The sequence below is a fragment of the Silene latifolia genome, chromosome Y (genome assembly GCF_048544455.1).
Source record: "Silene latifolia isolate original U9 population chromosome Y, ASM4854445v1, whole genome shotgun sequence".
Classification (NCBI taxonomy): domain Eukaryota; kingdom Viridiplantae; phylum Streptophyta; class Magnoliopsida; order Caryophyllales; family Caryophyllaceae; genus Silene; species Silene latifolia.
This window is the reverse complement of record NC_133538.1, coordinates 297130654-297145112: the sequence shown is the minus strand read 5'-3', so window position 1 is coordinate 297145112 and position 14459 is coordinate 297130654.

The following is a 14459-nucleotide window of genomic DNA, read 5'->3' as shown; positions in this document are numbered from 1 at the left end:
TATTGTCATTCTCAATAACGGTACTTTTAACATTACCTTGTATCAATTCCATTCTATTTTTACTTCTTTGAACCTCATCCCATCTTAACGGTTTAAGAGAATGCTCCCACTCATTTCAATGAGTCTTTGCTTAGAGAAGCAAAATTGGATTTCATGAAGACTACTCTTCATTCGTTTGTTTTAGTCTTAAAATTTTCATTGAAGTGGTTGCGATATTTTGGTCAATTTTTATTTCCAACAAATCTAGTTACCAAAATTAAAAACAATTCATTGTAAGTAGATGTGTTAGTCAAGAATCAAAAACCTGTTTGATAATGAATAACTTTTATCTATACTCTTTACAAGAGATCCTTAGCAATGGTTCATTTGAGGTTTAAGAAGCAAATTCATATTTGTCTTTAGTTACGATGTTTTAATGGAGATTTGAATCAAAAATCGAAATGATATCGTATATAAATTGTGGTAAAGAAATAGAACAATATGATAACGGAATAATGGAAAACTTAACATTTATCGTTTTATTAATACTTGTAAATAACAAGTAAAGCATTTACATAGTGACCTCTACCCAACTATGATAAATGATTCCGAGATCCAAATTCATATTAACTTAGGCACGGGGTAGCCGATGAAACCCTTATCAATATAACTCGGTGGATTAACTCTTTAATCGATTCTACTTTTAGAACTCTCGGTCGATAAAATTACATTAACATTTATCTTTAGCCTAAAACACATCAGACAAGGGCACGGGGTAGCCGATGAAACCCTTATCAATTACTTTTGTTGAGTTCAACCCAAATTTCGAATAAATGTGTCCATGATCCAAATTCACATTAACTTGGGCACGGGGTAGCCGATGAAACCCTCATCATCGTGAATTCAGTGGATTAGACATTTATCACCCACTTCCCCTACGTAACAAGGTTTGTACCCCGGGGTGGCCGAGTGCACTCCCTCGCGAAATAGGTTTTCATGGTTTCTACTTTTTGGTAAGGCTAAATCTCAATTGTTTATTTTAGCGAGAGGTCATGTCAATTTATTATCTATCACACTTTAAGTGAACTAAAGCGGTGAACTACGATAATTGTAATTGACACGGTCGATAAACTCGATAAAAAAATAATGCATGTTTTAGTTATGGCGATTTAGCGATGCATGCAACATGTAAATAAAATGCAAAGCATAAAATAAATCCTAGTATGGCCTTCCTAAAATAGAAAATCTAATTAACTATTACATATTCAGAAACCAACTCCATTGGTCCCTTGAACTTCGGTTGAGGCACGCATCTCGAGGTAACACCGTCTTTAATGGATTTCTATTTCGAGTGACACCGTCTTCAAGGATCTCCGGAATAAATAAATTACATAACAAATTACATAATTTCCTATTATACATTTGTAATTAAAATAAAATAAATCTATTAAATTACAAAACGGTGATACGAGATCACAATAAATTACAACCGAATCGATATTCCCATACATTTCGGGTAATACTAATTAAAACTAAGGCCATACTAAGTAAAATTACATAATTCAAAAATTACATAAAATAAAATTATGACAATCATAAATAAAATGCAGCATTATAACATGTATGAACATGCCCAATTTTATGCTAAATTGCCTTTAAGGAGCCAATATCTTATATTAATCGGTTTTTACGGATTTGCGTGATTCAACCTTTTAAAATCACAATAAATTACATAAATTCATATTTATGCACAAGTTAATTACCCTAACCTTCTTAGGACTCAAAATTAGTCTCCACTAACAATTTGACTATAATTAACTTATATTTCTTAAAATTGTTCATTAATGGACTCAAAATTACAATAAAAATGCTATAAACTTCAAATAAATCACAAAAAATTCAAATAAATTTGAAATTTGAAATTTAAACTCATGAACATTCTGGAAAAATACCATGACACTCATAATGTTCAAAAACTTAGGTCTGAAAAAGATAATAAAATGCAACATGTGACGTTTTTCCTTAGTCATGAAGTATGTTTTAGCGATTTTTCACTGATTAAGTCACTATTTATGCTATTTTTCGTCAAAAATCAATAAATCATGCATGAAAACTTCATTATAACCTATTATTTTACACATATCTTGTAAAATTGCATGTGACAACATACTAAATTTCTATGACCAGATTCGAAATATTTCTCATATTAACCTATTTTTCATTTAAATTCGATTTTTATCATGAAAAATCCAATTTCAAGCATAAGAACTCCAAAAATTTTGAAAATTTCCAGATCATCTAAAAATAATATATGTGAAAATATATCCAAAAACCACCTGAAAATTCGAAGTTTAGCTAATTTTCGTCCAAAAATGACATTTTTATCATAAAAATCACATTTTAATGCCAATATTACATAAAATGAACAATAAAAATCCATAAATTAACCAAAATATCCTAAATACATTTTAGGATCAGAAACTATAACATGCATAAATTATTTTCGTGATATATCATAATAACACAAATTTACAAGTTTTTATATGTTAATCGTATAACTCGGAAAAACTATAACCGATTTGCATGCAAACAACCAAAGGCTCATGATACCGCTTGTAGGAAATCTATATCTCATTATACAACATATTCATATATGTTCTAATTAATTTAGTCATAAAATTAATTACAAATCTTATGCATGTAAACAATAATAAAATTAGAGAAGAAATTGTTTTCTCACCATATGATTTTCGGATATATGGGCACAAGTGAGTTCTCCTACTCACTTGTTCTTGAGCTCTCCAAATGGAAGAACAAGGATTCAAGTATAGTATCCCTCCCAAAAGCATATACCCAAGGAAACTCATAATAACCAATATTATTTAGATCTAGAAACAATATTAGTTTTACTTAAAATATGACACAAAATAATTTTTTTCTCTCATGTATTTCGGTGTAGAGAGACTAGATGATGGAGTTTTTATTTCTCTAGGATTTTACAAAAGATAGAGATGAACACATTTCTTACACTCGAAAGATGTTAGGTAAAAATGAATGAATAATGTGAGAAAACCAAATGGGTTGCTCTCTTTTAGGAAACCGGTTGGGGGGGGGGGGCTTTTTGGGGAGCCTATGCATGCATTAGTTGCTCTTCTCAAAATCTATAGGGTTGCATGGCTAGAGGTAGTCTTTTATCATTATGTTTTCCACTAATATGAAAACACAATATTAACCCAATTACCCCTCCATTTTCGGCACTTTCATTATAAAATGGATGGTCCATTTTAATTTGTCATTTGTCAATTTTGTCACATGTAACATGTTACATGACATGTCACAATGTAATGTATTTTTAACATATTAAAAATCAACATACTCATAAAATATGTCATTTACAAAATCGACTAGTAATTCGTAATTACTTGTGCCAAAAGTGTTTCCGTATTATAAACTATAACATTCTATATTTATAATAATTTATTCATTCTGTTTCAATTGTTTCTGTAAACAATAATTTCATCTAAGTAATAAAACAATTCGATTACTTAGACCATTTCTCATTTAATCATATTACAATAAGATACGTTCATTATACTCACAAAATCATCCGTCAATTTTAAGCAATTTAATTAACTCGTATCGGTATACGATTAATTAAATAATCAATTAAGAGTATTTCACTATAGGTATGACCTAAGGGATCAAATGATCACCACCATCGCACGACATTAATGTCAAACTCTAGTCAGCCAATCATTACCGATATATGTTGATCAGTTGACAGTAAAAATATTACTTCCCAATTGTATTCTTAAAATGAGATTTAAACATGTGATCATCATGATCAACAGTTGTGATCGCATTATTTTCGGAGGACACATATTCCAACAATCTCCCACTTGTCCTCGACAAGTGTGCGTCATCAATTCTCTTGTCCTATTACTATCTCCCACTCAATGCAAGGTGTCTTTCAGGTCGTACTTGCAAGTGATCATATCGAGAGTGGTTTCCTCGATCTGGAGAATAACTGATTGACCGGAATTATCCACCATGGATACCTTCCGAGCGTGGCCACGCATTTCCAGTTCATTACTCCTCGAGTGGCCCTGAGATATTGTTTTAACCCTGACAAGGGGATGGACAATTCCTATCGCACTCATTCCCTTCGATTAGCCACAGCCATCATAACCCAAAATATGCCTATTTGACCTCATTTACGAAGGTCGTAGTAACACAAATCAAAGTTAATCTGAAACTGTGCCATCTTACGTGAACAGTCTTTAGTCAAAAGAATCGACTCATTAGAATACTATAGTAGCTCTCGCCACGACAAGGCTATATAAATTTGTCAGAACTCTATAAGCGGTCATAAGGCCCGACAAAGTATTCCTAACAGTCTGCCTATGTGATCGACTAGTCATCTCACATGACTCTATGGCACCTAAACTTGCCATCAATCGCATCACACTCTAGTCACTTCGAGACGTCATCTCATACAAGTGACTATGGGCGAATACCATGTTAATCCGGGTTCACTTTAACGGGGTTCAATGTTGTCTCTACAACCCGTTTGGATGTAACAAAGTATAAAAGGAGTTTTTAAAGAAAAACTCGAACGACAAATGCGATTATCACATATGAATAGTCAATGCCTGATTACTATTTCATGTTCTATAATCTAATTTGATCTTGTATGTAGTTGTTCATTTCAATTCAATTGAAATGACATGACTCATCATGTTCAGCCTTTGAGAAGGCTTTGGTTAGTAGGTTTTATCAACTTCTTGTACCTTACTCAACCTTACTACATACTCGTTTTCCTTTGTAATGTATACATTTGTATTACAAAACTTTCTGAGTACGTGTCGAGATCCAATCAAGACATAGGTCCTCTAGCCTAAGAATAGCTCCCACTGTTTTCACAGTGTGCGAGACTCATCCTCTTGCACTGTAAGGTTCATATACCTATTATTAGACTCCTCTAATAGTGAACTAATTAACTTGTTAATTATTTGTTCTTTAGATCTAGTGCATGCATAACAAAATGAAAGATTTATAAGAAGAACAATGTTCCTTACATTGTTGTGTGTTTCGAAATTATGGGCACAAGTAAGGTCACCTTCCTTCACTTGTTCTTGAGCTAAATATGATGGATGATCCTCCTAAGACTCCAAGTATAGAAGCCACTCCAATAAATTGCACCCAAGATTAATCCCAAAAATTCCTACTAATATTAACTAGATATTTAGTAGAAATATAACCTTAATAATACTAATGTTCTTGTATTACTACCTCTAGTAATATATGATAAGTGTATTAGTATTATAGAGAGTTATTTGATCTTGCATGTGAGGGAAGTTTAGAGAGAAGCATGAGGGAAAAACAAGCAAAACAAGAGTTGTAAAAAATGAGCAACAAATGCTCATTTTAAGACACCAAAACCGGTGGCCTCAAAGGCATGGGAGAATCTTTCCCATTTGTTTTTTAGCTCTTGTTTAGCATGTCTAGTGTATAGGGAACAATAGTGTAAGATATAGCATGATAAAAGCTTCATATGACAAGTCACAATCATGCTTTAATCCAAACAAAAAAAGACAAAAGAGCATCTTGTGCTCTTGTTTTGGCCGAAATAATGGTCTTATTTTGGTCCATTTTTGCCTTTTGTCATTTGTCCCACAAATCCTTATAAGTCATATGTTTAATTATCTTACATATTTAATTATTAATGTAATCATTTTACACTTAAATATTACCATTAATAATATAATATACACTCCAGTTTTTGAGTAGTATACTACCATTATATCAACATATAATGGGTCCCATAATTTCTAGTTAGTTAAAATTACAACTTCTTGTAACTTTAAATAACTAATTACCTCTATCTCAAAACTTATATTAATACCTCAACTAATTTAGTAATATAACACTTAATTACTAAATTTAATCTTATTTAGTCACATTAAAATAAGACGCAAAATTGCACTCCCATAATTAAGGAATTAATTAATTCGTATCGCATACAATTAATTAAATAACTATTTGGGCCTCATCCTATAGGTGTGACCTAAAGGGATCAACTGACCACCACCATCACACGACAGTAATGTCAAACTCTAGTTAGCCAATCATTACCGATTAATGAAGGTCAGTCGACTGTATAAAGAATCATCCCTCACGTATTCTTAATATGAGATTTAATAATGATATTTAAATCATGTGATCGCACTATTGTTGAGGACACATTTCCCAACAATCACCCACTTGTCCTCGACAAGTGTGCGTCACCAATTCTCTTGTCCTATTACAATCTCCCACTCAATGTAAGCTGTCTTGCAGGTCGTACTTACACTTGATCATATCTTGAGTGGTTTTCTCGATCTGGAGATTAACTGTCTGACTGGAATTATCTATCATAGATGCCTTCCGAGCGTGGCCTCGCATTTCCAGTTAACTACTCCTCGAGTGGCCTTGATATTTCAAACAACCCTGACAAGGGGTGGACAATTCCTATCGCCCTATTCCCTTCGTTCAGCCACAGTCCATCATAACTCAAAATATACCCAGTTTGACCTCATTTACGAAATCGTAGAGTATAAATCAAAGCTAATCATAAGTTGTGCCAACTTGGGCGAATAGTCTCTAGTCAAAATAATTGACTCATCGTAATACTATAGTAGCTCTTGCCACGACCAGGCTTTATGAATTACTGAACTCTATAAGCGGTCATCGCTCGACAGATTGTCCCATACTGATCCGCCTATGTGATCGACTAGTCATCCCATATGACTCTATGGCACTTGAACTTGCCATCAATCGCATCACACTCTAGTCACTTCGAGACGTCACCTCATATAAGTAACTAGGGGTGAATACCATGTCAATCCAGTTCACTTTAATGGGGTTCAATTTGTCTCTACAACCCATTCGGATACGATAAGGTAGCGGGTGAGTTTAATAAAACTCAAACGATAAATGTGATTATCACATATGAACAGTCAATACACTATTACTACTTCATATTCTATAATCTTTAGTGTATTATAAACACTAATTAAAATGCAATACAAGCTTGGCAAGTGGATATACCCGATATCCATATATTCCAACTTTATTAATTGCTATTTCCTTCCATTCGATGTTATCTCTAATAACTTGAATTCATTTTTAAGTATATGTCTAGACTTATTGCTAGACTTGGGCTCTTTAACTTGAAAGATGCTCCCACTGTTATCGCATAACTAGTGATAAAGTCATTTGTGGAGGGATTCACCCTTAATCCCTACGTTGACCATTTTATCACAACTTACTTAGAATCCTTTTGTAGAATTTGCAATGCGCGAAACTAAAACACCTTTCTTAGTCTCTTACTCCTTAGTCACTATCACATCCTAGGATTTCAACAAATCCCTTTTGGTTTGGAAACTAAAGTTTGTGTAACCCTTCAACACCTATCTTAATTTGTCATCCAAACATGTGAACGAATCCTTAAATTCTTCTCAAGAATCTCAAGGATGTTCTTTAAGGCTGTCACAAGCCATATGATGGGAATTATCTTGTTATTGACTTATCATGCCCTAGGCATATGTTTCATCACCGCACGTCTATTGGCATACATAATCGTTCTAATGGCGGAAACATTAGCAATCGATTTCATGTAATCAACAACTTAATGGGTTCAGTGAACGACTATGATTCCATCATAGTAATTCCACTTTCATCATCATGAATAAACCATTAAACCTTGTTGATGTTACAACAGATACGAAAGATCTTATCCTCATAAGACTCTCAACTCTATGCCAATATTCTTTCACATAGATTCAAAATCTAGAACACTTTGCATCCCTTTCCATGTCTCCCAATTACTCTTACCAGAAGAGATCATTGGTATATTATTCTCAATAAGTAATATGTTATCAACATATAAGACATGGAGAAACAATTCTAGCTCCCACTTAAATTCATGTATATCATGATTCTTCAATCATGTGAATGAAACAATTCACTATAATCACATGAACGAAAAGTATAATCCTTTAATGCTAGCTTAAGACCATCTTGTGATCACTTAAGATAGCTACGCATAATATGTTAGGATTCTTAGATCTTCATCTAAGGTTTTGTGTTTCAAACACTTCCTTCTCTAAATTCCCATTTTAGAAAAGCGAATTCTATTTGCCATTTTATCATTAAAATGAAATGCGGCAATTCCTAACACAATTTATCTTGATCAACATCTTCATGTAAATCTTATGCATTTGTGTACTCTGGAGCTCTATTTACTTTTGAGGAGACCTGCGCCTTAAAGTAAATCTACTCTTGAGTAACAATTTTCGGATTGTAATGCTTCGGCTCGTATATAACAAGGTCATGATACTATTACTTTCACAAAGTAATATTTTTAAACAATAAGACATGTGCGATAAACTCCCACTGAACTATGCTCTCATACTATCTTCATAGATAATAGTTCAATACCAACTCCCACTCTATAATTCTATTACTTTCACAAAGTAAAATTTCAACTATAAGAGATGTTTGTGACGATTCAATCTACTCCCACTCTATCTCTCAGAAATATATCAATATTCATGAGAGATAGCTTTGTGAGTCACAAACATATATATTTAACGGAGTATGAGGAGTTTACTTAGACTAGTATTAGCTTTTAAAAGGCCATCCTGACATGGCAGCTTGATAATATACGAGTCTTATCCATGTCATCTGTTTAATAGACTCTCTATTCTAGGTATCTCATGGTTGACCATCCGTTTTGAATTACTTGTCCGTTTTGGATTGCAAATTCCCAAAATTGAGTTCAACAACTCAAACCTAACTCATATTACTTTGATCTTATGGGTAGTGACACTAGGTCATAACCCATCTTTAATAAATCAAATTTATTACTTAGATCTTTGCCACTACGATAGGATCGTAATGGTTAGAACTTTATTCAATTGGTTCTCTACGTCATTTTAGAAATTTCTCAAATCTCTCAAATGCTACACTTTATATTTGATTAAGTAAATATACCCTTATCTACTTAAATCATTGGTAAAAGTGACAAAGTAATCATAAATATCCTTTGCGATGATGCATATTTAGAACACATACATCGGCATGTATTAGTCCCAACAAATCACTTGCTCTTGTTCCTTTATAGCTAAAGGAAGTACAAATTATATTGCAAAGGTGACAAGATTCGCATATTCCATATGATTAAAAATCAAATGGTCCAATAATTCTAGTTGACACTAGTGTTTAATGCGTTTCTCATTTACGTAACCTAATTGAAAAATCAAATGTACAAATCATTTGGATTACTAGTAATGAGTCTTTTGGATCATATTATATAGATATCTTTACATGAGTTGGAACTGTCTAAAACTTGTGTATCATAAAGATAAGTGACATGGCTCACATCCATGTCTATTTTCAACAAAATACAACAATTGTCTTTGAAGACAAAATATAAATCCTTTCATGTCTCACATATAAATGGAAATAATGTTATAGACTAAGTGGGTACATAATAACAATTATGTAAATCATAACTCAAAGCTATTAGCAAAAACAAGTATATAAATTTCTCTTGAAGTGGCGGCTACCCGAGCTCCATTTCATTGTCGAAGATTCATATCACTTTTGTTTAGCTTTTCCACATTTTCAAGTCCCACTTGGAGTAATAAGTCCAACTTGATATCTTCCAAAAATTCGGGGCAAATATGCTTCCATTGGCCCATGACATTAAAATAATGATATTCATGGTAGGATTGGATACCCATCTTGGCTTTGTGGTATTCACACTATCAACTTGCAATTCATAATCGGATTTGGGTTTCTTACCTTTCTTTGCTTTTCCTTTATTAATACCAATACTCCTTTCATTTGCAAGAACACTCTTGCTAGAACTCCCACTTAATTTGATATTTTTCCTTGTTTCATCAAACAAGGATATCTTGGAATCTGTGAGATTCCCCTCATATGATCCTCTTACCTGAGAGGTAGGCATGAGTATGTGAGTGGCAGGTGAAGAAGTAGTAAAAAGACAAAGATTTCCATCCTCACTAAAGCCAACGCGTAATTCTCTAATCGTATCATTGTCATAATCGGAGCATTTTTCATCGTATGATTGGAGCTATGAATTAAGGTGATTGGTGTAGGAGTATAAGATGAAATCATTGTGAATAATTAACTACAAAATAGAAAATGAAGGAATTAATTATCATCTATCGTTTTAATAATACTCGTAAATTTAACTACAAGTATTGCATTTATATAGTGACCTCCATCCAACTACATAAATGATTCTGAGATCCAAATTCATACCAACTCGGGCACGGTGAGCTGATTCATCCCTTATTAATATAACTCGGTGGATTAACTCTTTAATCGATTCTACTTTTAGAACTCTCGGTCGATAAAAATTACTCTAATTTTCATCTTTAGCCCGGAACACATGCGACTACGGTCAACAATACTTCCGTTGAGCTCAATCCAAATTTCGATGTAATAACTTTTTATTACCCCACTTCGCCAACGTAAGAAGGTTTGTATTACGGTGAAGCCGGATTTACTCCCTTATGAAATTGGTACTTCATGGGTTTCTACTATTTGGAAAGGCTTTATCTCAATTATTATATGTGAGAGGTCTTGTCAATTTATTATGTATCACGTTTTAAGTGAACTAAAGCGGTGAAATACGATAATTATAATTGACACGGTCAATGACTCGATATGATATGCATGTGTTGTTATGGCGACTTGGCAATGCATGCAACATATTAAAAGAAATGCTAAGCAATAAATAAAATTCCTAGTATGGCCTTCCTAAAATAGAAAATAAAATAATCTATTACATATTCGGAAACCAACTCCTTTGGTCCCTTGAATCTTCAAGTGGCACGCCTCCCAAGACACCGTCTTCGTCGGATCACCTTTCCGAATGGCACCGTCTTTGAAGATGCTCCATAATTACAAATAATAATAAAAATACAAAGCTATTCCTATTATACATTTGTAAAATGGAAAAACTAATAAAATAAAAATAAAAGTGATACGAGATCACATTAAATTACAACCGAATCAATATTCCCTTTCATTACGGGTAATATCGATTAAAACTAAGGCCATACTAAGATAAAATTACATAATTCAAATTTATATAAATAAAAGACATTCAACAATTGAAATATGCAGCATTTTAATATGTACCTATCATGCCAAATGATATGCCAAATCGCCCTATATAACTTATGTCGTACATATAACCCGGTTTTATGGAAATGCGTGATAATAACCTTTTAAAATCACTAATTAACACTTAAATCACATCTAAGCTCAAGTTAATTATCCTAACACTTTTTAGGACTCAAAAATTAGTCATCACTCAATTTTTGACAATAATTCAACTTGATTTAATTTTATGCTCATTTTTTACCTTAAAAACACAATATTTATGAAATAAATCCAAATTAAATCATAAAAGTTTCAAAATTTTAATTTTAAACTTTTGAACATTATGGAATAATTCCATGACCCTTATAATATCAAAAATCATGGTTAAAATTTTCGAATTAATTTTGAGAAAATATAGTCGCATTTTTATCGGTTTTATCTCATAAAATGTTTAAAGTATACGAAAATTAATCCAATAATTTTTACAACTTTAGATATGATTATTGGGATATTAATGCAACTTAAAATAATTTTCTCAAGCCATGCAATACGTTTTAGCTAATTTTTACCAAAATAGTCACTATTTATGTCATTTTTACTCAAAAATCCATAAATCATGCTAAAGAAGATATTTTAATCTAGAAATTTACATACACTATGTAAATCTTGCATGTGACATCATATTAAAAGATCATGGCTTAATTCGAGATTTAACTATTTTTAACCATTTTACCTCTTTTAATCCATTTTTATCTCATAAAAATTATACATCATGCAATATTAATCAAATTAACACGTCCTTTTACACACAACTTTTAAAATATGCATATGAGGTCATATAAAATTTCCAAGGTCATAAACTAAGTTTAACTATTTTTAGCATTTTAATTCCCATTTTAGTCATAAAAATGTAATAAAATGACCAAAAATCCTTAAAATGAGCAATAAATTTCCATAAATCATAAAAATGACCTAAAAACATTTAAGAACCAGAATATATAACATGCATGGTGATTTCGTGGCTTATGCTAATAAATCACAAATTTTTAAGTTTTATATGTTAACCTTTTAACTCGGAAAAAAAACCGATTATGCATGCAACATCCTTATGCTCTGATACCACTTGTTAGGTTCATATACCTATTATTAGACTCCTCTAATAGTGAACTAATTAACTTGTTAATTATTTGTTCTTTAGATCTAGTGCATGCATAACAAAATGAAAGATTTATAAGAAGAACAATGTTCCTTACATTGTTGTGTGTTTCGAAATTATGGGCACAAGTAAGGTCACCTTCCTTCACTTGTTCTTGAGCTAAATATGATGGATGATCCTCCTAAGACTCCAATTATAGAAGCCACTCCAATAAATTGCACCCAAGATTAATCCCAAAAATTCCTACTAATATTAACTAGATATTTAGTAGAAATATAACCTTAATAATACTAATGTTCTTGTATTATTACTACCTCTAGTAATATATGATAAGTGTATTAGTATTCTAGAGAGTTATTTGATCTTGCATGTGAGGGAAGTTTAGAGAGAAGCATGAGGGAAAAACAAGCAAAACAAGAGTTGTCAAAAATGAGCAACAAATGCTCATTTTAAGATACCAAAACCGGTGGCCTCAAAGGCATGGGAGAATCTTTCCCATTTGTTTTTTAGCTCTTGTTTAGCATGTTTAGTGTATAGGGAACAATAGTGTAAGATATAGCATGATAAAAGCTTCATATGACAAGTCACAATCATGCTTTAATCCAAACAAATAAAGACAAAAGAGCATCTTGTGCTCTCTTGTTTTGGCCGAAATAATGGTCTTATTTTGCTCCATTTTTGCCTTTTGTCATTTGTCCCACAAATGCTTATAAGTCATATGTTTAACTATCTTACATATTTAATTATTAATGTAGTCATTTTACACTTAAATATTACCATTAATAATATAATATACACTCCACTTTTTGAGTAGTATACTACCATTATATCAACATATAATGGGTCCCATAATTTCTAGTTAGTTAAAATTACAACTTCTTGTAACTTTAAATAACTAATTACCTCTACCTCAAAACTTATATTAATACCTCAACTAATTTAGTAATATAACACTTAATTACTAAATTTAATTTTATTTAATCACATTAAAATAAGACGCAAAATTGCTCTCCCATAATTAAGGAATTAATTAATTCGTATCGCATACAATTAATTAAATATCTATTTGGGCCTCATCCTATAGGTGTGACCTAAAGGGATCAACTGACCACCACTGTCACACGATAGTAATGTCAAACTCTAGTTAGCCACTCATTACCGATTAATGAAGGTCAGTCGACTGTATAAAGAATCATCCCTCACGTATTCTTAATATGATATTTAATAATGATATTTAAATCATGTGATCGCACTATTGTTGAGGACACATTTCCCAACATGCACATCTCATGATTGCAAGTGTACTCAATTTCCGTTATAAATATCTCTCATTGTTCTTTATTGCCTAGAACGATTCTAGAAAATCTACTTCTTAATTAACATAGCCACAATGATATCTTAACCATCCTAATGTGTTTTGATTATGGTTATGTCGGAAACCATGCGCAATCTCAATTGTCAATTGTCACTAGTGTAACACCCTTACACAAAATTGCATCAAAAACACTTTGCATTATATCCTTAATGCTTCTGCAAGCACTTAAGAGTATTCTTTATGGTTTACTTGGTAAAGATTACTTAAATTCGATTTTGAAAACAACTCATCATACTCAAAGTATATGAAGTGTTATACATCATTACTGATTTAATTGATCCGATCCGGTGAAGCAAATGTAATCAATCAAATATGTTCAATTTAATTGAACTAGTCATGAATCTTATCAACATGAGACTTCTTATTTGACGCTAATATCATGTAGATTTATCTTCATAAATCCGGATATTAAAGATGTATTATAATACTTAAAAAGTCTTAAATCATTCTCAATGATCAATATGTCATCCACATATAAGACTAATTAAAATTTCCGTAACTCCCACTAAACTCCATGTATAAACACAACTTCTCGACTTATCGAGAAAAGATTTATAACATGATCAAAACATTGATTCCAACTCATTGATGTCCTACTTAAGACCATCTCTTAAGTTGCGCATTATCTTAGGATTGCAAGAATCTACAAAACTCAAGACATGTATTGAATACATTCCTTCTAATTGAAGAAGTGGGTTTCAGATTCACTCGCTATGTATTTCATAATAATGAAACACAATCCCTAAGAAGATCTAAATAGACTTAAGT